The sequence below is a fragment of the Punica granatum genome, chromosome 7, assembly GCF_007655135.1.
Source record: "Punica granatum isolate Tunisia-2019 chromosome 7, ASM765513v2, whole genome shotgun sequence".
Lineage (NCBI taxonomy): Eukaryota > Viridiplantae > Streptophyta > Magnoliopsida > Myrtales > Lythraceae > Punica > Punica granatum.
In genome coordinates this window covers 4523356-4536113 of record NC_045133.1, presented here as the reverse complement: position 1 = coordinate 4536113, position 12758 = coordinate 4523356, and the positions used below count along the sequence as shown (strand labels likewise).

General features: G+C 35.7%; 1 pseudogene; it reads right to left on the bottom strand.

Moving 5' to 3' along the window:
• Window positions 1-517: 517 nt before the first annotated feature.
• Window positions 518-7816, bottom strand: LOC116213784 (annotated as a pseudogene).
• Between the last annotated feature and the right edge of the window lie 4942 nt (window positions 7817-12758).

Here is a 12758-nt window from a genome sequence, read left to right as displayed (position 1 = left end):
TTTTTTCAATAGAGTAAAAAGTAAAATGGATAATTCCGTAAAATTGTACAAAAACTGATACATATATTTAAATATAGCGATTTGTCATTAGTATCTTAGCTTTGTATATACGTTTTTACGTTACACATATGTAAATATTATCATTAATTTATATACATATATATGTTTTCTTTGAATTTAATATTATTTGTTTATTTTATTATAAAATTAAATGAAACATTTTTTTGTGAATATTATTAGTTTCCTTTAATAATTTTTATTTTAAATTTAATATTTAAATATCCTTGGGTCCACTTGGTAGATTTCCATGTGTCATATCTTCGATATTAGTGTCATATTAGAAAAATCTATTAAAATTGACAGAAAAGTAATGGCACACTAAAAGTTATAAGAAACTCATAATTTGAAATTTTTTTAGTTAAAAAAGTTCATCCTATAAATAATAAAATGGCCAAATTTTTATTTTCTTTAGGCCATCAATCCTCATAGATATTATTAACTATTTTTTATTTTGTCTATTTATAATTTAAGGTAAAAACAAATTTCTGACAAGAAATGACCATAAATCCACAACATGTACAGGGTAAATTCACTAGTACGTGAAACTTCTACAGCATGCACAGGGTAACATATCCACATAGTCTACACTCTTATGTGGAAAACTAACCGTATCTTGTTAGTCGATTGAACTGGTCATACAAAACCTTTCACCAATGATCACTACAAGAACAAGCGTCATTCTCAAAATGATGGAACCTGTTGCGATCTCTAACCACGATTTTTCTCTCAGTGACCTTACTGAGGAGCTTGATCACTTCGTGGCAATCATTTCATACCCTCAAGTTCTTCACCACCCTCAATGGGCATTTCGCTTCAGTCGATATGAGCCCGAAACATATCGCCAGCCTCTCTGTGAATAGCCAGTGCCTGTTGCCGCTCCTGCTCCTAGAGATCATGTAAAACCCCTTTGGTTGCAGGAGAGTAGCCTTCCGATCTTAACATTTCATCCACCTCCTCCAACTTTCGGTAGATATGATCGCTCTCAGGATGCCTGAGCTCCGAGAAGGAACTCGTGGATATTGCCGTCCACTTCGATGGAGCTACAACCCGTTCCTTTTGAATCCCACTCTGCTTCATTTTTGCTCAAATTATCGCAGCTTCATCCCATCTCCCGAAAGAAGCATAGAGGTTAGCAAGCAGAACAAGAGTTCCCAAATCCAAATCAGCACAACCAATTAAAATCTTAGCCACTTGTTCCGCTAATTCAAAGTCCCCATGTAACTTACAAGCACTAAGAAGAGATCCCAGCATTATATTATCTGGCGGTAGGTTCATGCTCTCCATAAAAGCATAAGCCTCTTGAAGTCGACCTATGCGACCAAGAAGATCGATCATGCATCCATAATGCTCTACTGGAGGCTCAATCCCATATTCCTTCGTCAAGTCAAAAATCTCGAGTCCAAATTCAACCAAACCTCCATGACTACCAGCATTCAATAGACTGACAAAAGTTAACCCATTCGGTTGAAGCCCATGTGTTTTCATCAGCCTGAAGGTTTCGATCACTTCCACACTCTTCCCATGCAAAGCAAGCCCAAGTAGGAATGTACCCATCTCCCTATCTCCATTGCTCCCTGCAGAGAACAAGCAGACAGTACGCAAACTATTGTCACTTCGTTCGGGTTCACGTTCTCCCTCTGCATCTCCCTGAACACCTCCAATCTCCCCATTCCGGACTAGCCCATCAATCATAGCCGTCCAACAAACCGTGTCCTTCTTCCCAACCCCGCTGAAGAGGGCGCACGCCTCCGCAACTCGCCCATGATCAAAGTAACATGACATCGTGGCCGTCCTTACAATAGCATCTTGTTCGGGCATATCATCAAACACCTTCCACGCGTCCTGAAACTCCCCACACTTCCCATAGACCTCCATCCGATTAATCCCGACGACACGGTTCCGGCTAAGCCCGAGTTTCACAACTTGCCCATGGACCTCCTTCCCTTCCCTCAATGCCAATCCGAGCCCGCAAGCTTTCAGGACGGAAGCAGTCGCGCCGGAACAAGCCCGAATTAGCTCAAAGGCAATAACGGGATCCTGTTCCAATGCTTTTTTAACAACCTTGGCATGTGCTTGATGAATCTGGGCAACGTTCTTGCTTATCTTCAAGAAAGAGAGGATCTCTCTTCGACTTAAAGGGCTCTTCTCGAGCTTACTGTCAGAACATTTGGGGCGGTATGGTGGGCCAATGGTGGTGACCGGCAACATGGAATTACTCGCGATAATTTTGGCGCCAAAATTCACGGTTTTAGACCGCGGGGAGAGCAGACGCACTTGTTAACAGATGAACCAAGTCCAACCGCTCAATTATCAAGTCATTGCTAATGATCCATCGTATCAGTCCAATGTTTTATCCCGATCGACGATAATAAAGACTCTCCGTAAGGTTGCCTGTAGGTGTCGAGAAGTTTTTGCATATTGATGCATCCATCCGAATCATGATATCAATTCCATCGTGTATGACACTGCACTTAGCCATAGCATCGCATCGACTGATTCTCGAGGCAGTGCATATTGAAGCAAGAATGGGATCAATCCAGGGTTCTCTATTTTACTGTTGAATTTCTAAGACGAGAAAGCTACACAACATATGCATCCTGATCAGAGTTGTAATGGACTGCAATCCGCAACATAGTTGTCCCTGCTGGTTTCTGATTCAAATATTCTGTAAAGAGTGCAACAGTCAGGTTTTATGAACAATATCGAGATCAGACATCATGCGAAAAAAAAGAGCACCGTGCTAACATCCAAAGACAACAACCTTTTGGATAAGTTGTGACGATATTAAGAATCCAAGATGTTCACAATGTACACTTATCCGAGAGAGCTCAACCGAGGAAAGGAATCCCAAATAACTGGAAAAAAAAAATGTCATAATTGAAGAATTGATCTATAAGAACAATTGGGCAGACGATCATTCCAAGTTTGAAAAAGGAAAGCAATGCCGCAGTAACCGTATCCAAAATACAAATCCTAGCAGCCTAGCCATTTCCCAGGCAACATTTAAACGCTACAAAGATTCAAACTGACGGAAGTTCAAACATTTAAATCCTAGATTGCAGAAGTCTAAATGTTATTACCTATGAAAGTCTAAAAGTTTCAAAGTGACAGAAGTTCAATGGTCTAACTCACAGAAGTCCAAATAACTCCCAGTCAACTTGTAGTCTATCTCTAAACTGAGTGCTTCGGAACAGTTGTGTTACCGGAAAAGGCCGAATTGCTTCATTCAGTAGCAGAAACACTACAATTTCTCCTTTCCAGCTGCAAAGCCACAACTCTGACCTGAAGATGAGCACAACTTTTCCGTCAGAGAAACCGATCATCAAAAACCACGCAAAAGGGGACCAGCGTCGTCTAGGAAATTTTTGTACACCTTTAAATAATCATTAGACTTCTATGCCTAGTTGAGTGATGCATTGAATGGAATAAGTTCGAACTAGTCACTTATTAGGGTTCATGTATGTCTCTACAATAAGTTACAATAAAGTACACAGAAATTACACCAGTACTGTTGAGCTCAACTCACTTCCTAAAGATGATCAACCAAAGAGTTCGATCTTTAACCTGAGTATGTAATCGCAGCTTTAGTTGCCAGATTAAGTTAACTGACAAACTATTCCAACAGTGAAGATTTTTCATATTAGAAAAGATGAATATTCTTTACAGCATCTCTGTAGAATGAGATACTGTCCATTAAATGAGGATATATGCACAAGAAAAAAATACTTTCTTTTGGTGATGAAATTAGACCTTTTCATGAAATATGTAGGAGACCATTTAATCAAAAATTCACTGGGGGAAAGTAAGGGATCAGAGAGAGGAGAGGATCCCAAGATAGATTTAGGGGTCACTCAAGTAAGAAGCCCCCTTATTTCATCTAGTAGGTAATATACAAATGTTTTAAGTTATTATTTATCGCTTTATAAATGTGTTGGATGCTTACCTCAACTACCATCATGCCCATTTCTCATTTCCAGGTTTGTATTTGTTGACACGAAATAGAGTAGTGCTAAAAATTATATTGAAATATGTTAAGAAAAAATGAATACGAGGAAGATCTGGAGAGACAAGATGCAAAGAGAAATAATAAGCCAATTAATTTAAAAAAACAACAGTAATTATGTAATGCAAATTGTTATTGAAAATTTGAAACAACGTGATTTAGCAAGTGATTCTTGACATATCTCTGAAACCAAACCATTCTAATTATCTCTTTTCTCTCTCTCTCTCTCTCCCCCCCTCTTCTCTTTGTCCCGTTCATTCTTTTTTATAATAAACTTATAACAATCCCAAGCACTTAGTAAGCTTTATCAAACCAGCAGTAACTTTCACGCATCAAGTCGATATCAAAATTGACCTTTACACCATCCATCAATTTAAGAACGACAACATTACGTACCACAATTATAACAAGGGAATAGATTCCTTAAACAAAAGCAAAATGAAAAATCTAGTTTTTCTAGTTCTACAGTCAAGAGGGCCTAATATGATAATTGAAAAGAAAAGGATGGTAGATAAAACTCAGTTACATACCAGACCTAATTACTTCATCCTCTATTTCTAATTTTCAACTCACGTAGGACTTCCATTCAAAAAAATAGATCACATTGGACAATCATCTTACGAGTTACATAATATAACCATTTCTTGCAAAACGTATAAAAGTTTCATTCTTGAATGATTGGATATATCAAATTAAAAAATCAAACAACATGCACCTCGTCTTTCTTCTCTTCGCTTCAAATTTGGTGCTCCCCTCCCAGTATCCTAAGAGACATTCAATCCACAACAAGGGAACAAGTATCATGACCATTCATTCTACACTATTTAATATAAATATCAAATTTCATAGATGTCGACACACTACTTTTATTTGCTGCCACAAAAAAAACCTAATGTACATACAGTGTGAATATAAGCAAGAAGAGTCCTTGCAAAGTTGTTTTTGAAACCAGCAGACTAGATAAGATCCTTCTATGTTCACAGTAAGTGTGATGTTACCACATATCTTGCATTTTTATAAAAGTGAGGTTCATGATAAGACTAAGATAAGAGGATCCTCTATAATCACTTTAAGTAACCACTTCTATGGGTTAAAAAAAAATGGTCACTGAGTCAACTAAAAGTGAGCAGGTGCCACCATCCAGCGATCTTAACCCTTAATCACTTCAGTGATGCCAATTAAAGTGCATATAGCATTTCCCTGATGTTCTTGCTGAAGAAGCTTACAAAGAGAAGGTCATCCAATCTTGAAAGGTGAAAGAAAAGAGTAAGTAGAGGAACAAAAACACCTCAAAGGCTCGTAGTATGTCGGTCTGGGTCAAAGCAAAGTGCCTGTATTGAAGATAACCGCAAATTGTGAGTTAATTTTTAAGACAATCTGAAACTTTCTAATAACGAAAAACAACAGTTGTCAACAAGAAAACAGTTGTATACAATATTTAACTCAATTTCAATATGGTTTAGAGAGAGACGCAATCAATTCAATTCCATGAACTAAAAATGCAGCTGTAGAAGATATCTTTCTTGTCATGTAATGAAAAGTCAAGGAGAATAATCGTACCGAGAACAATTATCATGAACTAGAATAAATTTATTTTTATTCTTTCCTTGTATATGCAACACAAAAAGGTACATAATACATAAAATGCTCAAATGAATGTTCCAAGTAGATAAAGGTACTTAGATAAATTGCAAAATAGTATAGCTTTCATGTTAACCCAAGAAGTAGAAGAAAGAGGCCCCTTATTACTCTAATTTATAAATAGTGGACTTTCGCTTTTATCCGACCTAGTGTGTCCGGTGCAATTGAGAATCTAAAATAGCTGTATTGTATAAGAGAGGAATTTAGTGAAACATGATTCCCCTCCACATCTTTCGAAACTCCATGGAGAGATAGAGGAACAAAGAGCATTCAAGGCGGATGGAACCCCCCAAAGCTTCATTTATATTGAATTGGATTGGGTTTGTAAACCTATAGTGTAGTGAATGTTATAGTACAAAGGGGATATGCTCATGTTAATACGCAAAGGACTCTATAGATTGTCCTAATGGTTGTTCTTTTGGCTTTTAATGATATTATTTGTATTCTCCACACATGCTTGGTTCTTTCTGTGATGCTATTTTCCTCTTTTACTGTAGAGAAGATTAAGGAAAAGGAGACTAATTGGTTCCATCTCTGATGTGATAAAGAACCCAAATGTAATTAACATGCTTCCCCTCGACATATCTTGAACACATGCGGGGAGAGAGGAACAATTGTTGAGCACTGAAGATGGCTCGAACCCCTGAAAGCTTCACTCATATGAAAATGGTCCTTTTAATTATGAAAATATTGAAATAAATAAAGTTCGTCAACCTATAGCATAGTGGGTGCTATAGAACAAATGGAAATGCATATGTAATCAGATACAATAAACTAAAGTGCATGATCTTAGGAGTTCCAATTGGAAATTATAAAATTAATTACCTGATGAGATGAAATGATAACAGAGAGTAGTGGATCTTCCCTTGGACGGCACATCGTATGACAACGAAAGAGAGCACGCTTGTACACAGCCATGTCTCCCAGCATGGATGCCGACTAGTGTGCTCTCTCTCGCTGTCAGATTACGACACTCCAAAGTGTTAGTAACAGTCTGCACACCCTGCAAGAAAGAACAAATTCACAAACGTTATTTAAGAGACATTGAGACATGTATGTAAACCCTTTGATCAGCTAAAGCTTTTAATTAAAAGGTTATTATACAGTTGCTATGGCTGCTGGAAGTCCTCCTGCCTTGCAAGCAAAAATGTTACATCTCATAACTAAAAGGTTTCATCTTATTGATGAGCTAACAATGAGAAAGACTCAAACAAAGAAATGAAAAGCACAAAAAGAGAAACTTCATAAAAATCCTGTACTTTGAGGGACAATAATACACGACTCTAATGACCATATGCAATTAAAAAAACTATTGCAAAAGATCGATGTAGTTCAAGACTCAAGTTGTAAATCATCAAGGCACACCAGTCGACTGATCAATATAGCAATCTAAAATATAAAAAATACATATCAATCTAACACCTTTATTTGCATTTACTCTCCAGCTAAGGATAAAAAAGAAAGGAAAAGAAACTCGCATCTACTCCATGATCTGTTAGAGATGTTAGACTGGACAACCTCAGCTGAGACTCAAAGCTCATGCATGCTAACAATTAAACTGCAAATTTGTCCAAGACTTAATTTAACAAAAGTGTAGGAAAGACACACACCTTACAGGCACATACAGCACTTCATTTTATTCACATACAGCCATCAAACCCTAGCTCGCAAAGAATTAGCTATCTAGCTACACAGCTAAGTTCCCTTTATCAACCCATTTATCAGCCCGATGATTTATGCATTGCTTTGAGAAGAAGGATCAGAAACCGAGCTCCCTTTTGCATGAAATCACATTAAAAAGAAAAAAAAATCAAAACTTGAAACATCCATCAGACACTTGCAAGAACCGACAAGAAAGCAAATCCAAAGACAAACCAAAAACAGGATTGCTTGAATCCAGCAAAAAGGGTATCGGAAAGAGGATCAATCTTGAGCTCGGAAAACAAGATTGTGGACCTTATTCTTCTTCATCCATTCAAGAACACAGAAGCTCACCAGGTTCTACTTATAATCACCATTCCTTCCTTCCTCCGTTCCCTTTTTCCTCTTTCCGTTTATGGGGTGGGACAAAAAGGAAGGAAAGGGAAGTGGAAGGATGCTTGTTTGGGGAGGGGGGGGGGGGGGGGGGGGGGGGGGGGGGGGGGGGGGAGGGGGATGGGTGGATCAGTGATGATGATCAGTGTTGATTGTGATGATTCTTATAATCAAATAATCATTAATTAATGTTTCTTGGACGGCCGTGGCCGTGCCACGAGGCCTGTGTCCCGACCTAGGGACGAAAGTACCCCGACCAGGTCTGTCTAGGACCCGTCGCATTCCTTTTGTATGTACTAACACAAACAACGGTTGATGATGCTGGGTGAGGATTGCAGCGCGTGGGAGGCACGACCTAATGGATTATTTTCTTTCTAATTTTTCTCTTTTGCTTTTTTTTTTTGATTCTATCATTAAGGTAATAGATAGATTAGGATCTTCTTTTTCAAGGATGAAATCTAATGTCTTGTTAATATGATGGTCCCTTCTGCAAGCTGGACACAGCCATAATTGGGTGCTCTTTTATGATTCGTACCTGTATATATTAGGTACTATGACATCACAATTATCATATTGTGTGGTGGATAGATGCACTTGCAAGATAATACTTACATATATAATTTCGCATGAAAGGATTGAAATGTTTGAGGTATCACACTTTTCTTATTTTTCTCGTAAAAGAATGGCTCACTCAAATATTAGACAAGAGCGCTTGTTAACATTCAGTGTGGCAATCGCTGTAGTTGTCATGTTAACATTCAATATTTGAATCACTACACATTTATCATGGCTTATCTTAGGAGGTGATCGTTCGAGTAGATATTGTCTTGATGAATTGGTTGAGGTTTGTCGAGTACATGATGGTGTCGATCAATCCATGACCATCGCAGTGGCTCCTCATCTATAAAAAGGTGACTAGATCTTTCCTACCAGACATGAGTATGTCTATATTTTTAGGGCTATATGATCTTTCTGTTTTTCTTTTTTCCTAATATTGTGATGTGAAAAATAAGGGAGATTTTGTAATGTGCCTTCAATACAATGGTCACACCATCTTCAGAATACGTGTAATATACTTTCAATTTTGTGTAATTTATTTTGAAATATGTGCAATTCACTTCATTTATTAATAAATTACTAAAAACTCAAAGTAAATTACTACAAATTAAAGTAATTTATTTTGATTATATATGATGAAACCATTTTAAAATAATTAGATGCAGGTCCTTGCATTGGCACGGTTTATAAAAGAATAAATGTTAGCTTATTCAACTTTTATGGAGAAATACTTTAATTTATTTGAAAACTTTTTCTTTAATTTTTAGATTACTTTTAATATTCATTAGTGATCTAAAAAGTTTTAAAGTTTTCATTTAAAATATTTAATATTTAATCGAGAACTTTATTTATTATTTAATATACTAATTTATTATGATCATTATGGCCTAGCAATCAAATAGTCATTCAATCACGAGGGTGCTAATAATGTAATGACCAAGCAATTGAGCTCTTAACTATGAATGCGAGTATTAGGAAAAAAACTAATGTGAAGTCTCCTCATTACGCTCCCCGACTTTCAAAAACCAACTTATACCTATTATTTCTCATGACCTTTCGATTTCAAGGCACTCTTTCATACTTTTTCACTATATAAACTACATAGCATGTTCTTTTCCATAATTATTCACTCTGACGAATGTATCAAATATGAAATAAGTTCTTCATTCAACGCTCAAGGTTCCTCTCTCATGTTTTCTATTTACATCTGCACCGATGGATTTTCAAAATTCACATAAAGAATTTTTAAAAATTATTTTATAAATTGATATTTTCTGATGAGTTACTGACATATATCTTGTGATTAAAAAATTTATATTTTTTGAAGAATTTTTCTAATTTTATATTAATTTATTTAAAAATTTATTAAGACATTATGTCATCAGTAATTTTTTTTTAAAGTCTCAATCAATTTTTTTTATGGGATTCTATGAACACAAAAGTACGAAGTTGAGGGAATAAAAAAGAAAGTAAGAGAAGAAGAGTTTCCTTTTTTGTTTTTTGTTTTTTTGCTAACTCGAGGTGTCCAAGTTTCGCCTGACTAATCCTCAAGGCTCTGTGAACCCCCGACGACGCACAGAGCGGGTAATCACGCCAATGGCGCTCTGGTGGCCCCAAGGAGATTCGAATCCGGGATCGGGTGCAAGTTTAGGCGCACCTTAACTGTTAGACCAAACCCCTTGGGGTTAAGAGAAGAAGAGTTTTAGAGAAAAGAGATATCATACAATTAATTTCTTTTTTATTTCATTTTTTTCTCTTATCCCATGTTTCTCTTCTCTCTCTATTCTTATTCTCTTCATTTTCTTCTATTCACAGACATCGTCTAGCGTTTTATTCATTGCCACTGTAATACCTGCCACCACCACTTGTTAACAATGTTGCACAAGCTTAAAGTCCCCATGCTGTCAATGTCCTCTTTCACAAGCTCTAGGTTCATTTTCGTTCATGCTCCCCAAGGGTACTGTGTAAAAGAATGAGAGATAAATTGCTTCCAATGTAAATCTGATATCTTTATCAGTTTGCCACTAAAATTAAATTTACTCTTGTACCTTAAATGAGATCTAAAGTGTATTATTTTTTTATTTTATTTGTTATGTATAAATTATGATATATAATATGAATTACTAAAATAAATTTATATATACATAAAATCGAGTTCGATCAACTTCCTTCCAATTTTTTTCCTTTAAAACTTAAACCCAACCCTCAATGTCTTAAATTTTCGGAATTTATCGATCGATTTGGGTCTGATTTTTCTGAATTTTCGATTTATGAGTGTCATTACAAGACTATTTATGAAAATAATATTTCTATCAATTATTTTGTAAACTTTTATTAAAAATTTAAATGCATTTCTCTATTTTTTTCTTTAGAATATTCTATTGAAATTTAAGTCAAAAATATATATCAACTAGAAAAATTTTCTTGAAATAAATCTCTTTTAAATTGCATTAATTTCATTTTTTAAAAACATTTCCAATATTTCTTTAATCATACTTATCAAAGTTTTATTATTCATACACTAGATTCTGCACCAGCGCGACGAGTAGTGTGAAAAAAAAACATAGTTTAAAATATTGCCTCTATATTTTCATCATTATATACCATTTGTAATTTTACATAGTTCTGCTATTAAAAAAATTGTGATGAAAATTGAAAAAGATAATTTTTTTAGTGAAACAAAAGAAAATTAACCTAGGTTGAGATAGAGATGGAGTGGGCTTAGAGAGAAATAAGTAAAAAATAGCGTGGAAGATGACCACATGTGAATCGATGGAGGAACAAGATAAGATATATGAGTTTAAAATTTGAGTAATTTTATAGTTTTATCGTGAAGGTTTACTTTTCTTCAATAGAGTAAAAGGTAATGGGATAATTTCATAAAATTATACAAAAATTGATTCATATATTTAAATATAGTGAATGCCTCGAGAAGAGAACCGAAGGTCTGATAATGGAGGGAGTGTGGAGGAGTTGTAGGAGGGCAGTTGCAGCCATTGTCACTAGTACATTAACGTTCTATATACTTTTTTTATGTTACACGTATATACATACTATTATTAATATATACATATATAAGTTTTCATTGAATTTAGTATTATTCATTTATTTTATTATAAAATTAAATGGATTTTTTTTTAATATTATTAGTTTCCTTTATTAATTTTTATTTTTAATTTAATATTTAAATATCCATGGGGTTCACTTAGTAAATTTCCATGTGTCATGTCTTCAATATTAGTGTCATATTAGAAAAATCCATTAAAATTGACAAGAAAGTGCTAGCACATTAGACGTTATAAGCAATTCATAATTTGTAATTTTTTTAATTTAAAATGTTCGTGCTAGAAATACTAAAAAGGCTAAGCTTTTGCTTTTTTTTGGGCCATCGACCCTCCTAAATATTATTAACTATTTTTTTATTTTTTTATTTTGAATTAAAGTAAGAACAAATTTTTGATTAGAAATGGACATAACTTCATTCGAAAAGAGATACTATTAATTTACTTATAATTTATATATTTCTTATTTTAAAAGAGTTTTCTTATATATTTTGTCGTTCGAGTATTATGTATTTTACCTTTACCAAAGAAGATTTATCGTGCAACGCACATGCAAATTCACTAGTGAAACTTCCACAGCATGTACAGGGTAACATATCCACATAGTCCACACTCTTATTATGTGGAAAACCAACTGGACCTCATTACTCGATTGAAGTGGTCATACAAGACCTTTTCACCAATGATTACTACAAGAACAATCGCCATTCTCAAAATGATGAAACCTGTTACGATCTCTAGCCACGATTTTTCTCTCGGTGACCTTACCGATGAGCTTGATCACTTCGTGGCAATCACCATATACCCTCAAGTTCTTCACCACCCTCAATGGGCTTTTCGCTTTAGTCGATATGAGCCCAAAACATATCGCCCGCCTCTCGCTGTGGATGGCCAGCGCCTGTTGGAGATCGTGTAAAACCCTTTTGGTTGCAGGAGAGTAGCCTTCCGATCTTAACATTTCGTCCACCTCCTCCAACTTTCAGTAGATGTGATCCCTCTCAGGATGCCTTATATCTCCGAGAAGGAACTCGTGGATATTGCCGTCCACTTCGATGAAGCTACAACCCGTTCCTTTTGAATCCCACTCTGCTTCATCTTCGCTCGGATTATAGCAGCTTCGTCCCATCTATAGAAAGAAGCATAGAGGTTAGCAAGGAGAACAAGAGTTCCCGAATCCAAATCAGCACAACCAATCAAAATCTTAGCCACTTGTTCCACTAATTCAAAGTCCCCATGTAACTTACAAGCACTAAGAAGAGATCCCAGCATTATATTGTCTGGCGGTAAGTGCATGCTCTCCATAAAAGCATAAGCCTCTTCAAGTCGACCTATCCGACCAAGAAGATCGATCATGCATCCATAATGCTCTACTTGAGGCTCAATCCCATATTCTTTCATCG